Source organism: Chlorocebus sabaeus, chromosome 27, assembly GCF_047675955.1.
Source record: "Chlorocebus sabaeus isolate Y175 chromosome 27, mChlSab1.0.hap1, whole genome shotgun sequence".
Taxonomy (NCBI): Eukaryota; Metazoa; Chordata; class Mammalia; order Primates; family Cercopithecidae; genus Chlorocebus; species Chlorocebus sabaeus.
The window spans coordinates 25402135-25416998 of NC_132930.1; the positions used below are offsets into that span (position 1 = coordinate 25402135).

Sequence of the window (14864 nt, forward strand, 5' to 3'; positions counted from 1 at the left end):
TGTTATAAATTCTTTTGGAATTTATGTAGCCCCCCAAAAAATCAGTTAAAAAACCAAAACATGTTACTGCTACAGAAGTGATAGACCATGGAACACAATTTGAGTAGCACAGATGTAGGTTACTTGAAGCCTTTTTTTTTTTTTTTTGAGATGGGTTCTTGCTCTGTTACCCAGCCTCACTACATCCTTGACCTCCTGGGCTCCAGAAATCCTCCCACCTCAGCCTTCCAAGAAGCTGGGATTATAGATGTGCACCACAATGCTAGGTTAATTTTTAGATTTTTTGTAGAGACAGAGTCTCATATGTTACCCAGATTGGTGTTGAACTCTGGGTTCAAGCAATCCTCTTGCCTCAGCCTCCCAAATTGCTGGGATTACAGCTGTGAACCACTGCACCCAGTGCTTTTAGAGTTCTTGGTGGAAAAAATAGATTCTAAGCTACATGGATGTTAAGTCTATTTTCCTGGATGAGGAGATTCATGGGATGTTGCAAAGGAACGAGCAGAGATTGAGAATAAAATGCTGAAAATGTGTGTGTGTGTGTGTGTGTGTGTGTGTGTCTGTGTGTGTGTATTTTTGAGAATAAAAATACTTTATTTTTTTTTTTGAGATGGAGCCTCATTCAGTCACCCAGGCTGGACTGAGTGCAGTGAATGAGCCCAGTCTTGACTCATTGCAACCTTCGCCTCCTGGATTCAACCAATTCTCCTGCCTTAGCCTCCCTAGTAGCTGGGATTACAGGCGCCCACCACCACGCCCAGGTAATTTTTGTGTTTTTGTAGAGACGGGATTTCACCATTGGTGCGAGAAGTCAGGGACCCCGAATGGAGGGAACGACTGGAGTCACAGCAGAGGAAACATAAATTGTGAAGATTTCATGAGCATTTATCACTTCCCTAATAATACTCTTATAATTTCTTATGCCTGTCTTACTTTAATCTCTTAATCCTGTTATCTTTGTAAAATGAGGATGTACGTCACCTCAGGACCCTGTGATGATTGCGTTAACTGAACAAATTGATTGTAAAACATGTGTGTGTGAACAATATGAAATCAGTGCACCTTGAAAATGAACAGAATAACAGCGATTTTAGGGAACAAGGGAAGACAACCATAAGGTCTGACTGCCTGCAGGGCCAGGCAAAAAAAGCCATATTTTTCTTTTTGCAGAGAGCCTATAAACAGAAGTGCAAGTAGCAGAGATACTGCTAAATTCTTTTCCTAGCAAGGAATTTAATATTAAGACCCTAGGAAAAGACCTGCATTCCTGGGGGGAGGTCTATAAGCGGCAGCTCTGGGAATGCCTGTCCTATGTGGTTGAGATAAGGACTCAGATACACTCTGGTCTCCTGCAGTACCCTCAGGCTTACTAGGATTGGGAAACCCCAGCCCTGGTAAATTTGAGGTCAGACTGGTTCTCTGCTTTCAAACCCTGTTTTCTGTTAAGATGTTTATCAAGACAATATGTGCACAGCTGAACATAGACCCTTATCAGGAGTTTTTGATTTTGCCCTTTGCCTTGTGATCTTTGCTTTGCCCTTTGCCATGTGATCTTTATTGGCCTCAGAAGCTTGTGATCTTTGTGACCTATTCCCCGTTCCTACACCCCCTCCCCTTTTGAAGTTCTTAATAAAAACCTGCTGGTTTTATGGCTTAGGTGGGCATCACGGACCTACTGATATGTGATGTCACCCCCGGAGGCCCAGCTGTAAAATTCCTCTCTTTGTACTCCTTCTCTTTATTTCTCAGCTGGACAACACTTAGGGAGAATAGAAAGAACCAATGTTGAAATATTGGGGGTGGGTTCCCCCGATACATCATGTTGGCCAGGCTTATCTCAAGCTCCTGACCTCAGGTGATCGGTCTGCCTCAGCCTCCCAAAGTGCTGAGATTATAGGCATGAGCCACTGTGCCTGGCCTGAAAATGTGTATTCTGATAGGTTCGTGTGACACATAGTAACCACAGATATAGTCCTCAAAGCCAGACTTCCTGAGTTTCAAGGCCTGGCTCTGCCATTTCTTAGTGACACCACCTTGAGCAAGTCACTTAACTTTACTGTGCTTAGGTTTCTTGATATATTAAATGGAGCTAATTATAGGCCCTCCTCAAGGAATTGTACAAATAATAAATGAATTATGTAAAATGCAGAAAATTTCTGGCACATTGCAGGGGCTCAATAAGTGTTAGCTATTATTATGTTCACTTATCTGCTCACCACATTTGCTAGTGCATGGATAATAATAATGGCTATAGTGATATCATTACCTATATTGTATATACATATATATGTGTGTGTGAGTGTGTGTGTGTGTGTGTGTGTGTGTGTGTATATATATATATATTTTTTTTTTTTTTTTTGAGACAGAATCTTGCTCTGTCACCAGGCTGGAGTGCAGAGGCATGATCTCAGCTCACTGAAACTCTGCCTCCCGGATTCCAGCGATTCTGCTTCCTCAGCCTCCTGAGTAGCTGGGACTACAGGCGCGCACCATCACGCCCAGCTAAATTTTTGTATTTTAGTAGAGATGGGGTTTCACCATGCTGACCAGGATGGTCTCACTCTCCTGACCTCATGATCCGCCCACCTCAGCCTCCCAAAGTGCCAGGATTAGAGGCATGAGCCACCGCCCAGCCTACCTATATTATATTTTAATAGCTAACATATGTTGGGAGCTTACTCTGTGTCAGGCACTGTACTAAACAAATTATATCCCCACAATTACTGTATTTGGTATTATGATTGTTCCTAATTTATATTGGGAACTGAAACTTTGGAGAGTTGATGTGACTTGCTGTAGATTAAAGGCTTAGCATTGGTAGAGCTGGGATAAAATCCTGGTGGTTGGATGTGAAAGTCCTCCTTCATAGCTGTTACGTTCTGCTTACTCAAAGGCCCAAGTCTTGAAACTTTAGAACAGGAAGATTCCTTGAAGATGAGCTACAGGAATTCACTGGTGCCTCCCATTTCCCTGATGCAGAAAGTCCCAGGGGTTTGAATGACCTACCTGAGGTCAAATAGATAGGAGCAGAACTGGAATTAAAGGAAACAGGGAGGAAAGAAGGACAGAAGAGAGGGATCCAGAATGGAGAGAGAAGAATGAGACCAATACTCCCATACTGGCCATAAAGGGGATCAGAATATGCCTCTCCAAAATATACTACCCCAAAATACGCCTCTTTGGCATGAAGATTATTTTGAAATGATGGCAGTTTAGAAATAGCAGACACAGGAAAAGCTCTCTACCACCCTCCTTTCTGTCTAAAAGCAGGGCATACATTTCCTATTATGAAGATTTCCCCCTCCCCTCTCCAATCCAGGAAGGAAAACAACTTTTTTTTTGTTTTTTTGAGACAGAGTCTCGCTCCGTCACCCAGACTGGAGTGCAGTGGCGGGATCTTGGCCCGCTACAACTTCCACCCTCCAGGTTCAAGCAATTCTCCTGCCTCAGCCTCCTGAGTAGCTGGTATTATAGGTGCGCACCACCACGCCTGACTAATTTTTGTATTTTCAGTAGAGACAGGGTTTTATCATGTTGGCCAGATTGGTCTCAAACTCCTGACCTCAAGTGATCCACCCGCCTTGGCCTCCCAAAGAGCTGGGACTACAGGCGTGAACCACCTCACCTGGCCTTCTTTCCCCCATATATTTACCTTCCCAGAATTACCTTCCCTAGAAGCCCGCACCCTTTTCCTTTGTCTTTTCACTTCTCTATAAATGTAATGCTCTTTGTTATTATATAAACTCTCAGACCTAACTGCTTCTTTAGATTTTTACTTCTTTTTCTATGAGACCCCCATGTACATGTAAAAATTAAAATATTAACATCAAATAAAATGAACATGCCTTTTTTCTGTTAACCTGTCATTTGTTTAATTTGCAGAGCCCTTGTCACTGACCTAAGAGGGTAAAAGAAAAATGTTTTAATTTCTTTTTTATTTAAAAAATGTAGAGATGAGGTTTCACTATGCTGCCCAAGCTAGTCCCAAATTCCTGAGCTCAGACAATCTGCCTGCCTCAGCCTCCCACAGTACTGGGATTATAGGCATGAGCCACCGTGTCTGGCTGAGGGTAGAAGAAAAAGTTTTTTCCTCCTCTATAGCCACATCCAATTGGAAAAGCCTATTAGCTGTCCGTGAGGATGGACAAGAAGGAAGTTGGGTCTTCAAGCCTGGAGCTCAGGTACCAGCTTGGGTCACATCTCCTAACCTGGTTGTCTACACTACCAAATGCATCTAGTACCCTGGGATCCATCTAGACCCTAACCCTCCCTCACTCCTCACATCCTGTGAATGCTCCAAATCCTGCAGACCCCACCTCCACAATGCCGCTTCAGTGTATGCATTTCTCTCCACCTCTTTGTCACTACCTAGGCAGGTCCCTCATCATCTCTCCCATGGATGCCTAGACCAGCCTTCAACTTGGTCTTTCTGACTTTAGGCTTGCCCCTTGCAATTCATCCTTCATACTTTAGCCAGGACAAATCTGACCATACTTTTCTGCTTAAATACCTCCATGAGAGTTTTGTTTGCTTCAAACTACAGGCTCACCAATGTCCTCATTGGTCCCTGCTCAGCTCCCCAGTCACTTACGCTCCAGCTACACCCCACAACTTGCACCATCCTGAGGGTGTCATGTTCTTTCCCTTCCCCCTGCTTTGCCATGTGCTATTTCCTCTGCCTGGAGTTCTCTCTGTTCCTCCCACTTGCTTCACTGCACTAGGTCACACTCAAGCTTCAGGTCTTCCTCTAGAGACGCCTTCCTGACCTTCGCTCCTGGATAAATCCCCTCCAAGGGTACCCACAGCACCCTGTACTTACCCTCATCAAAGCACTCGTCATGTTGCACTATAATTACCTTCGCTCCTCTGTCTCTCCTAAAGAGATTGAACGGAACAATTTGAGTGCAGGGGTGCATCTTTGTTGCCCAATGCCTGTCACATAACAGGTGGATAATAAATTATTTATTTATTTATTTATTTATTTATTTATTTATTTATTTTGAGATGGAGTCTCTCTCTGTCCCCCAGCCTGGAGTGCAGTGGCATATTTTCAGCTCCCTGCAACCTCCACTTCCCGGGTTCAAGTGATTCTCCCACCTCAGCCTCCTAAGTAGCTAGGATTACAGGTATGCGCCACCACGCCTGGCTAATTGTTGTATTTTTAGTAGAAATGGGGTTTCACATGTTGGCCAGGTTGGTCTCGAACTCTTGATCTCAAGTGACCTGCCCACCTCAGCCTCCCAAAATGCTGGGATTACAGGCGTGAGCCACCGTGCCTGGCCAAATCACTTTTGAATGAATTAGTGAGTGAAGAGCAACTTATACTAATTTATGCCCCTACATTTTAGATTGCCATCACGCCGACCTCACTCAGCCAGCTACTATTTTTATTATCAATAGAGCGCATTTGTTGTGTGCCTTCAGTGTGAACACCAGCTGCGTCACTAAGTCAAAATCACCTACCACCAACCTTCTCAGAATGTGCTAGCAGTAACATTTCTACCTAATGTTATGTATAGCTTTTTGGCTCATGTTATGTGGCTCCAGGGAAAAAAATCTTTCCATGTTCAAATCTGGGCTCCCAGATTCTAGCTGGGCTATGTGATTGGTGTACACTGTCTGGTGCCAGGAAGAGGAGAAACCGGTTTGCTCATTCCCATGAGATGTATTCATGGAAAACCGACTCTGTAGCCAAGGAGACAAGGAGGGTGTTGTATCTGTCCATCTGGGGCAGTTTGAACAAAGGAACCTGAAAACCCACCATTCCTCTTGGGAGCTGCACCTGATGAAGCTGGGTGACACACACTATACCCAGATACCCTCGTGCCACACACCCTGGTCGCTGGGAATGAGAATTTGGGTTACTGGATAAAAATATAGCACAACCAGTTAAATTTGAATTTCAGATAAACAACAGATTTTAAGTATGAAAATGCCACATGTATTGCAATGGAACATACTTATACCAAAATAATTACTTGTCGTTGTTCATCTGCAATTCAAATTTAAATTGGATGTCCTTTTCTTCTTCTTCTTCTTCTTTTATTGTTATTATTATTATTATTATTATTATTATTATTATTTGGCTGTATGTGGCAACCCTAAATGAAGTTGAAGATTGGGATCCCAGCAGGCATTCCCAGTGCAAGGCTACCCAGGGATAAAAGGCCAACTCCAGGGAATTCCAGGTCTTCGGAAGATGGATTTGAGCAGCCAGAAGACTGTCTCCTGGCCAGACAAGGTGGCTCACGCCTGTAATCCCAGCACTTTGGGAGGCCAAGGCAGGCAGATCACTTGAGGTCAGGAGTTCAAGACCAGCCTGGCCCACATAGCAAAACCCGTCCCTACCTGGGATTACAGGTGTGTGGTGGCACACGCTTGTAATACCAGCTACTCAGGGGACTGAGGCAGGAGAATCGCTTGCACCTGGGAGGTGGAGGTTGCAGTGAGTCAAGATTGCACCACTGCACTCCAGACTAGGAGACAGAACAAGATTCTGTCTCAAAAAAAAAAAGAAAGAAAGAAAGAAAGAAGAAAAAAAATGGCCAGGTGCAGTGGCTCACACCTGTAATCCTAGCACTTTGGGAGGGCCTAGGTGGGCAGATTGCCTGAGCTCAGGAGTTTGAGACGAGCCTGGGCAACACGATAAAACCCCATCTCTGCTAAAATACAAAAAAAAAAAATTAGCTGGGCATGGTAGTGTGTGCCTGTAGTCCCAGCTACTTGGGAGGCTGAGGAGGGAGAATCGCTTGAACCCTGGAGACAGAGGTTGCAGTTAGCCGAGATCACGCCATTGCACTCCAGCCTGGATGGGTGACAGAGTGAGACTCTGTCTCAAAAAATAAAAATAAAATAAAAAAAGAAAAGAGAAAAAATAAAGAGAGAGAGAAGGCTGTCTCCACTCAGAGGACAAGACTGTGTCATTTGGGGCAGGAGACAAGAAGAAGTTGCTGGCCTCCGCTGCACATTAGAATCACCTGCAAGACTTTTAAACAGTCTCAAAGCGGCCAGGTGCGGTGGCTCATACCTGTAATCCCAGCACTTTGGGAGGCCAAGGTGGGTGGATCACCTGAGGTCAGGAGTTCGAGACCAGCCTGATCATCAAGGTGAAACCCAGTCTCTACTAAAAATACAAAAATTAGCCAGGCGTGGTGGCAGGCCCCTGTAGTCCCAGCTACTCAGGAGGCTGAGGCAGGAGAATTACTTGAACCCAGGAGGCAGAGGTTACAGTGAGTCAAGATCGTGCCACTACACTCTAGCCTGAGCGACGGAGCAAGACTCTGTCTCAAAAAAAAAAAAAAAAAAAAAAGTCTCAAAGCCCAGGCCATGTCTATTTCAGTTAAAACCGAATCCTTCGGGCTAGAACACAGGCTTCAGAACTTTTTTGAAGATTCCATTGTGTAGGCAGGGTTGAAATTTACTGATCCAGGACCACTTTCCTCCCCTCCCACAAGTCACATGTTAATCATCTTCCCCCTTCACAGAGTGTGGTAAGCTGTCATTCAACTAGCAAATACTTATGGGAGGCTGGTGAGCCTGATCAGTGTGGTCTGGTATCTGGTGCCAAAGAGTTGGAGTTGCAAAGCCTGATTGGACCCATACTGTTACCAATAGAAGGTGTCCAGGTTCTCAGCACCTCGAACAAAGAATTGGACAACGGCCGGGTGTGCTGGCTCGTGCCTGTAATCTCAGCACTCTGGGAGTCCGAGATGGGTGGATCACCTGAGTCAGGAGTTTGAGACCAGCCTGGCCAACATGGCGAATCCCCATCTCTACTAAAAATACAAAACTTAGCTGGGCGTGGTGGTGTGTGCCTGTAATCCCAGCTACTCAGGAGGCTGAGGCAGGGGAATTACTTGAACCTGGGAGATGGGGGTTGCAGTGAGCCAAGATCATGCCAATACACTCCAGCCCGGGCAACAGAGCGAGATGCCACCGTCTCAAAAAAAAAAAAAAAAAAAAAGACAAAAAGCACTAACAAAGTGAGGAAAGCAAAAGCAGGGATTCATTGAGAATGAAAGTACACGCCACAGTGTGGGAGTTCATTGGAGCTCAAGAGCCCCAGTTACCGAATTTTCTGGGGTTTCAATACTCTAGGGGTTTCCCATTGGTTACTTGGTGTATGCTCTATATAAATGAAGAGAATGAAGTGAAGTTATGGAGTCATTTACTAGGAATGCGTCCTATGTAAATGGAGAGGATGTTACCTGTGTGTGATCTATGTAACAGAAAGGATGAATGTGAAGTTACAAAGTATAAATGGTGTAAATGGAGAGGATGAAGAGAACTTACAAAGCCGTTCCCATTCCTATCACTGCTGAAGTGCTTTCATTTGATTAAGCCAGAGTGGATGGGCCTTATGTTCCCTTACCGCAAGGCCCTATTCTCCTGCCTCAATACTAGCTATAGGTCTTCAGAAAAGAGGCTGCTTTGAGAGCCTCAGTCTCCAGTTTGTCAAATAAAACCATGAACGTGGTGCTATGACGCCCGGCCAGCCTGCTGTGCAGAGCAGGATAAGGTTAAGGGTTAGGGAAGATGCAATTAGGTCACTTCAAATGTCTGGCAAGCTCTGAATCACTGTAGAAATATCCATTATTAGCATGCTGACCTTCTAGTGGGCCCATGGACAGATCTCAGACTTAGGGGTTTAGGGGGAGCTAAATCTGAATCTGAATCCGTATGTTAACACGATTCCAGGTAAGATGCAGGCACATTAATGGTTGAGAAGAAGTTAGGATGCAAATTTCGGCTCAGTGGGTCTTGAGTGGGGCTGAGAACCTGCACATCTAAGGAGTTTTTAGGTGATGCCAATGCGTGCAATCACAGGGTTTAGAACGGCGATTCTCAGCTCCAGCTGTCTAGGGCCACATAAGAGGCAACATCTAACCCCACTCCAGGTCGACTGAATCAGAATCTGAGGTGTTCCTGAGCACAAGCATTTGTGCAAACCTCCCTGTGCCGGGCGTGGTGGCTCGTGCCTGTAACTCCAGCACTTTGGGAGGCAGAGGAATGAGGATTGCTTGAGCCCAGGAGGTCGAGACTGCAGTGAGCTGAGATCGCACCACTGAACTCCAGAGCCTGGGTGACAGAATCAGACCCTGTCTCAAAAAAATAAAAAATAAAATCTCCCCAGGTTCAGCTAGAACATGGATAATGAAGGAACGCCTGTTTTCCAGATTCCTGGAAATCCAGGCTCCAAAACCTTGAAGGTAAACTCAGCTTCTCTCTCACGTACGCTCCCTGGGTCTAACTGCTGTGGGATCCCATCGGTTGTCACAGTCGGGTAGCTCTACCACCATCTTCCTTCCATGGCTGCTGTCCAGTCCTCAAATTGATCCCATCTGGGTGGCGTCAGGCCCGTAGCAGGATTTGGACAATGACCCCGGCCTCCTGTGCTGGGAAGTGCTCCACAGTTGCCCCCCACCCCTGTCATTAGCCAGGAACTGTGCAAACCTTGCAGGCAGCGTCCACTCACAGCAGCTCTTGCTATTATTACTATTACGAGGAATAGTTGGCCGGGTGTGGTGGCTCATGCTTGTAATCCCAGCCCTTTGGGAGGCCAAAGCAGGTGGATCACAAGGTCAGGAGTTCAAGACCAGCCTGACCAACATGGTGAAACCCTGTTTCTAATAAAAATTTTAAAAAATAGCTGGACGTGGTGGCACATGCCTGTAATCCCAGCTACTCAGGAGGGTGAGGCAGGAGAATCACTTGAACCCGGGAGGTGGAGGGTGGGGTGAGCCAAGATCGTGCTATTGCACTCCAGCCTGGGCAAGAAGAACAAAACTCTGTCAAAACAAACAAAAACCTACAAGGAATAGTCTACAGGCTGCTTGTCCCTTCCTAGAGCCCTTCCCAGCTGCCGAACTGTCCAGTTGCAATGCATGCACTTGACCCCCGAGCTAGTCAGGCTGAGGAATGGGCTACGTCCTCATTTCTAATGTCCTCATCTTCTAGAACTGCAACAAGGCAAAAACAGGGGGAGTCCTGCTCTGTGACTCCTAATTAGTGTGTGGAAAGAGTCCTTTGTGATCCACAGATGAAAGGCCACTCTCTGGGGGATGTCATTACCGTGATGAGTTTCCCCATCTATAAAATGGACTTTAATGAGGCTGCTTGTTTACGGAGCGCCTGAGATGAAAAGGGTGTGACGGGCAGGATGCTGATGAGTCTTGGCTTGGGAGCCAGCCTGAGGTTCCATGAGGGGAAGCCGCCTTCCTTCGCTCACTCTGGCCCCAGCCGGCCAGAAAGGAGCATTGGCCAGCTCTGTGGGGACAGAACGGGGGTGAGAATGGAGAGAAGGGAGGGGGGTAGGGATAAGAAAAGGAGGTGATTGGTGGCCCACAAAGCTGCATCTGAAAGGGAGGGAAGCCCAAGCGGGAAAGCAGAGGATTAGGCCTGTGTGTGTGTGTGTGTGTGTGTGTATGTGTGTGTGTGTGTGTCTGTGTTTTTGCATGTGTGTCTCTGTGTGTGTCTGTGTGTGTCTGTGTGTTTCTACCTGTGTTTCTGTGTGTGTCTGTGTCTCTGTGTGTGTCTGTATGTCTCTGTGTGTGTCTGTGTGTGTCTGTGTCTCTGTGTGTGTTTCTGTGTGTGTCTGTGTCTCTGTGTGTGTCTGTGTGTATGTCTCTGTGTGTGTCTGTGGACGTCTGTGTGTGTGTTTCTGTGCGTGTGTGTCTCTGTGCGTGTCTGTGTGTGTGTCTGTGTGTGTAAAGTACAGGGTGCTGTGCCTGAAGAACCCTTCACTGTTACTGGTGTGTGTGTGTGTCTGTGTGTGTGTGTCTGTGTGCATTCATCACCAAGGTGGACAGATAAGGTCCCAGCCTTGAGGTCAGGAAGAAACCATGTGTTTCTACTCCAAATTCCAAGAATTCATTAAGCTGAAGCTGAAATTAGTTATGGCTCAGGTGATGTGACTGTTCCAGTTTTCAGCCAGCGCCCTGTGGAGCCCCTCCAGGTTTCAGATGCCTGGACTAGGGAAGAGGAGGGGGAGGGACCAGGCTGGGGCACACAGCACCCCTGCCCCTTCAACCTAAACCCCGCCTTGTGGGCTGTTTTTACTTTAGACTTCCTTACAAGATTTCATTGGAAGAGATTTCAATGGCTTACAAATGCTTGTAAAACACAGTCTGGGGGCAGGAAAAAATAAAGGAAATGAAAAGGGCTCTCCCCAGTGTCAGAATAGCATACTTGTAAGGAACACAAACCTTAGGGACAGATGGCCTGGCTCTTAGCTTTGTGATCTTGAGCAAACTGCCTCACATCTCTGTGTTGGTTCCTGAACAGTAAAGTGTGGGTTAAAAATAGTAGCTGCTGGCCAGGCGCGGTGGCTTGTGCCTGTAATCCCAGCACTTTGGGAGGCCAAGGTGGGTTGATCACGAGGTCAGGAGTTCGAGACCAGCCTGGCTAAAACGGTGAAACCCTGTCTCTACTAAAAAATACAAGAACTAGCTGGGCGTGGTGGCACATGCCTGTAGTCCCAGCTACTCAGGAGGCTGAGGCAAGAGAATCGCTAGAACCCAGGAGGCGGAGGTTGCAGTGAGCTGAGATTGCGCCACTGCACTCCAGCCTGGGCAACAGAGTGAGACTCTGTCTCAAAAAAAAAAAAGTAGCTGTGTTTTGGGGTTGCTGTGAGAATTGCATGAGTTCATCCGTGTAAAGTGTGGGGTGCTGTGCCTGAAGCACCCGTCATTGTTACTGGGAACTTCTATCTCCCCCTGTCAAATGTGCCGGGTGCAGTGCCTAACACTTGCTTCCACAGATGCTTCTTTTTATTTTTAATTTTTGTTTATTATTATTATTTTTTAGAGACGGGATCTCACTATGTTGCCCAGGCTGGCCTCTCCTGGCTCGAGCAATTCTCCTACCTCGACCTCCCAAAGTGTGGGGATTACAGGTGTGAGCCACCATGCCCGACCCACAGACACTTCTTTGTGAAATCCTCTGTAAGTATATGCTAACCCATTGCACAGATAAGGACATCAAGGCTTGGGGAGGGAAGTGGAAGAATCACAGATGGAGTCCCAGCTTAGGTCTGCAAGCCGGGGCTTCCTGCTGCTACTCCCAGGACTAGAAAGGAGGGGCTGTTTCTCAGGCAGCTGCTGTCCCCGCACTGAGGTCGGTCCTTTACACTCTGGCCTTCTCCACCTTGCTCTGTCCATCTGGGCGAGCAACCAGCTCAAGATATGAGCTCATCAACCCCCAAACAACAGGAGCAGGAGGTCCCCACAGTGACTGACAAAGGCTGTGACTGATCCATTGTGAAGGGGTCTTGGTAGCCAAGGACGGGATTAAAGTTTCTTTAAACTGTGCCCATTCACTCTAGGTTAGTGTTTCTCCAAAGGTGATCTCTGGATCTTCCATTTCAGAACCTTCAGGGGCTCTCATTGAAATACAGATTTCAACCCTGCACAGTGGCTCACACCTGCAATCCCAGCCCTTTGGGAGGCTGAGGCAGGCAGATCGCTTGAGGCCAGGAGTTTGGGACCAGCTCAGCAAACATGGCCAAACCCTGTCTCTACTAAAAATACAAAAATTAGCCAGACATGGTGGCACATGCCTGTAATCCCAACTACTTGGCAGGCTGAGGCACAAGAATCGCTTGAACTCCAGAGGTAGAGGTTGCAGTAAACTGAGATCGCATGCCGCTGCACTCCAGCCTGGGCAACAAAGTGAGACTCTGTCTCAAAAAATAAAATAAATAAAATACAGATTTCTTGGCCTCAAAAGGATTAAATTCCAGCCTCTAGAGAAGAGGCCCATCTCATGGTAAATTGCTTTTGGGGGAAAAAAAAAAAAGAAAAGAAGCTGGGTGTGGTGGCTCACGCCTGTAATCCCAGCACTTTGGGAGACCGAGACTGGTGGATCACAAGGTCAAGAGATTGAGATCATCCTGGCCACCATGGTGAAACCCCATCTCTACTAAAAATACAAAAATTAGCTGGGCATGGTGGCATGTGCCTATAGTCCCAGCTACTCGGGAGGCTGAGGTAGGAGAATCGCTTGAACCCGGGCGGCAGAGGTTGCAGTGAGCCAAGATTTCGCCACTGCACTCCAGCCCAAGCGACAGACCGAGACTCTGTCTCAAAAAAAAATAAATAAGAAAAAGGAAAAGAAAAAGCCGAGCGGGGTGGCTCATGCCGATAATCCCAGCTCTTTGGGAGACCAAGGTGGGCAGATCACCTGAGGTCACGAGTTCGAGACCAGCTTGGCCAACATGGTGAAACCCCATCTCTACTAATAATACAAAAATGAGCTGGGCATGGTGTCAGGTGCCTGTAATCCTAGTCACTCAGGAGGCTAAGGCAGGAGAATTGCTTGAACCCGGGAGGCGGAGGTTGCAGTGAGCTAAGATCACACCACTGCACTCTAGCCTGGGCAACAGAGTGAGACTCTGTCTCAAAAAGAGAAAAAAGAAAAGAAAAAATAGAGAAGGAGCCCCACTATCTAAATGTAGCAAGCACCCAGGAGATTCTGGTCTTCCAAAGGTAGAGATCCCTGGGGTCATGCCCTGTGTGGGGTGTGTGAGGGATGGGCTTGTTCATCTGACCTTCCTCTGGCCTCTAGGCTCAGGGTTGAGCCCCCCGCCTAGAACCCTGGCTCCAGAGTAGTGAGGCCTTTTCTGCCTGAGGCCCAAACCCACTTCACGTCGCAAAACCCTGCCTGGCACGAGTGGATACTCAAGCCCCAGGAAGCTGTCCTGAACTGAGCTGCATTTGCCTATCCCGGGTATGGCTCTTGCCTACTTACCTCCTGTGTGTAATTTTGCCTCTTTCTTCTATTCCCTTTTGCCATGACCTCTTCTCCAACCCTTTCTGTCCTTAGTTGCCCTTTTCCCACCTGAAAAATGCAGGGGCTGCTCTGGTACTTCTCCTAGATCCTTTCTTACAAAATATTTAAGGAGCTGAGTAACCAGTAACTGCTGTCCCCTTTTGGAGATGCAGCAACCTCTCCCTGCCACACGCACAGCTTCGAAGTGATTTATGGAGGGGGATGCAGGTGGCTACTGGAAGGAGTTGTGTGCACCAAGGAGGGTTTCTATGTCTGAGCAAGAACAGCCAGAAATTGCCTTGCCACGGACTAGACTGTGGCTCTCTTCCCTACCAGAGGCTGCCAAAAAAGGAATGCTAAGGTGGGCCAGTTGAGAAGATAATTCCTAAGAAAGTAAGAGGAATATAACATCTAAGAGGAGGACCTAGTGGTGTGCTCCTGTAGTCCGAGTTACTCAGGATCTGAGGCAGGAGGATCACTTGAGCCCAGGAGTTCGAGTCCAGCCAGGGCAACATAGCAAGACCCCATCTTAAGAAAAAAAGATCTGAGAGGAATTTGTTGAGAGATGTTTTATAAAAAGAAAACATACAGAAGTGAGCTTCATCTGTTAATTTGTTGTAAATCTTCTGATGTAAGATGAAGGTGGAATGGGATCTAATGATACAGGTCCAATTTAGTGCAGGTATAAGCCTGTACTGAGGTATAAGCCTGTTAGATCTCATTCCTCAAGAAGTGCCCCCTTAATACAGGTATAAAGGATTGTACCTCTCCCAGAACGCTGGCTCCAGAGTAGTGAGACCTTTTCTGGCTGAGGCCCAAACCTACTTCACATTGCAAAACTCGGCCTGGCAAGAGTAGGTTATACCTATATTAAGGGCGTGGTTTTTTTTTTCTCTCTCTTTTTTTTTTTTTTTTTTTTTTGAGACTCTCTCAGCTCACTGCAACCCCCGCCTCCCCGGTTCAAGTGATTCTCCTGCCTCAGCCTCCTAAGTAGCTGGGATTGCAGGGGTGTACCACCACACCCAGATAATTTTTGTATGTTTAATAGAGATGGGGTTTTGCCATGTTGTCCAGGTTGGTCTCGAACTCCTGACCTC

At 46.8% G+C, this 14864-nt stretch overlaps 1 pseudogene; it reads right to left on the reverse strand.

Annotated features, from left to right (window-relative positions):
- LOC119627633 (S-phase kinase-associated protein 1-like) overlaps positions 1–9299 on the reverse strand; it is a 33560-nt pseudogene extending 24261 nt beyond the window's left edge.
- Between the last annotated feature and the right edge of the window lie 5565 nt (positions 9300–14864).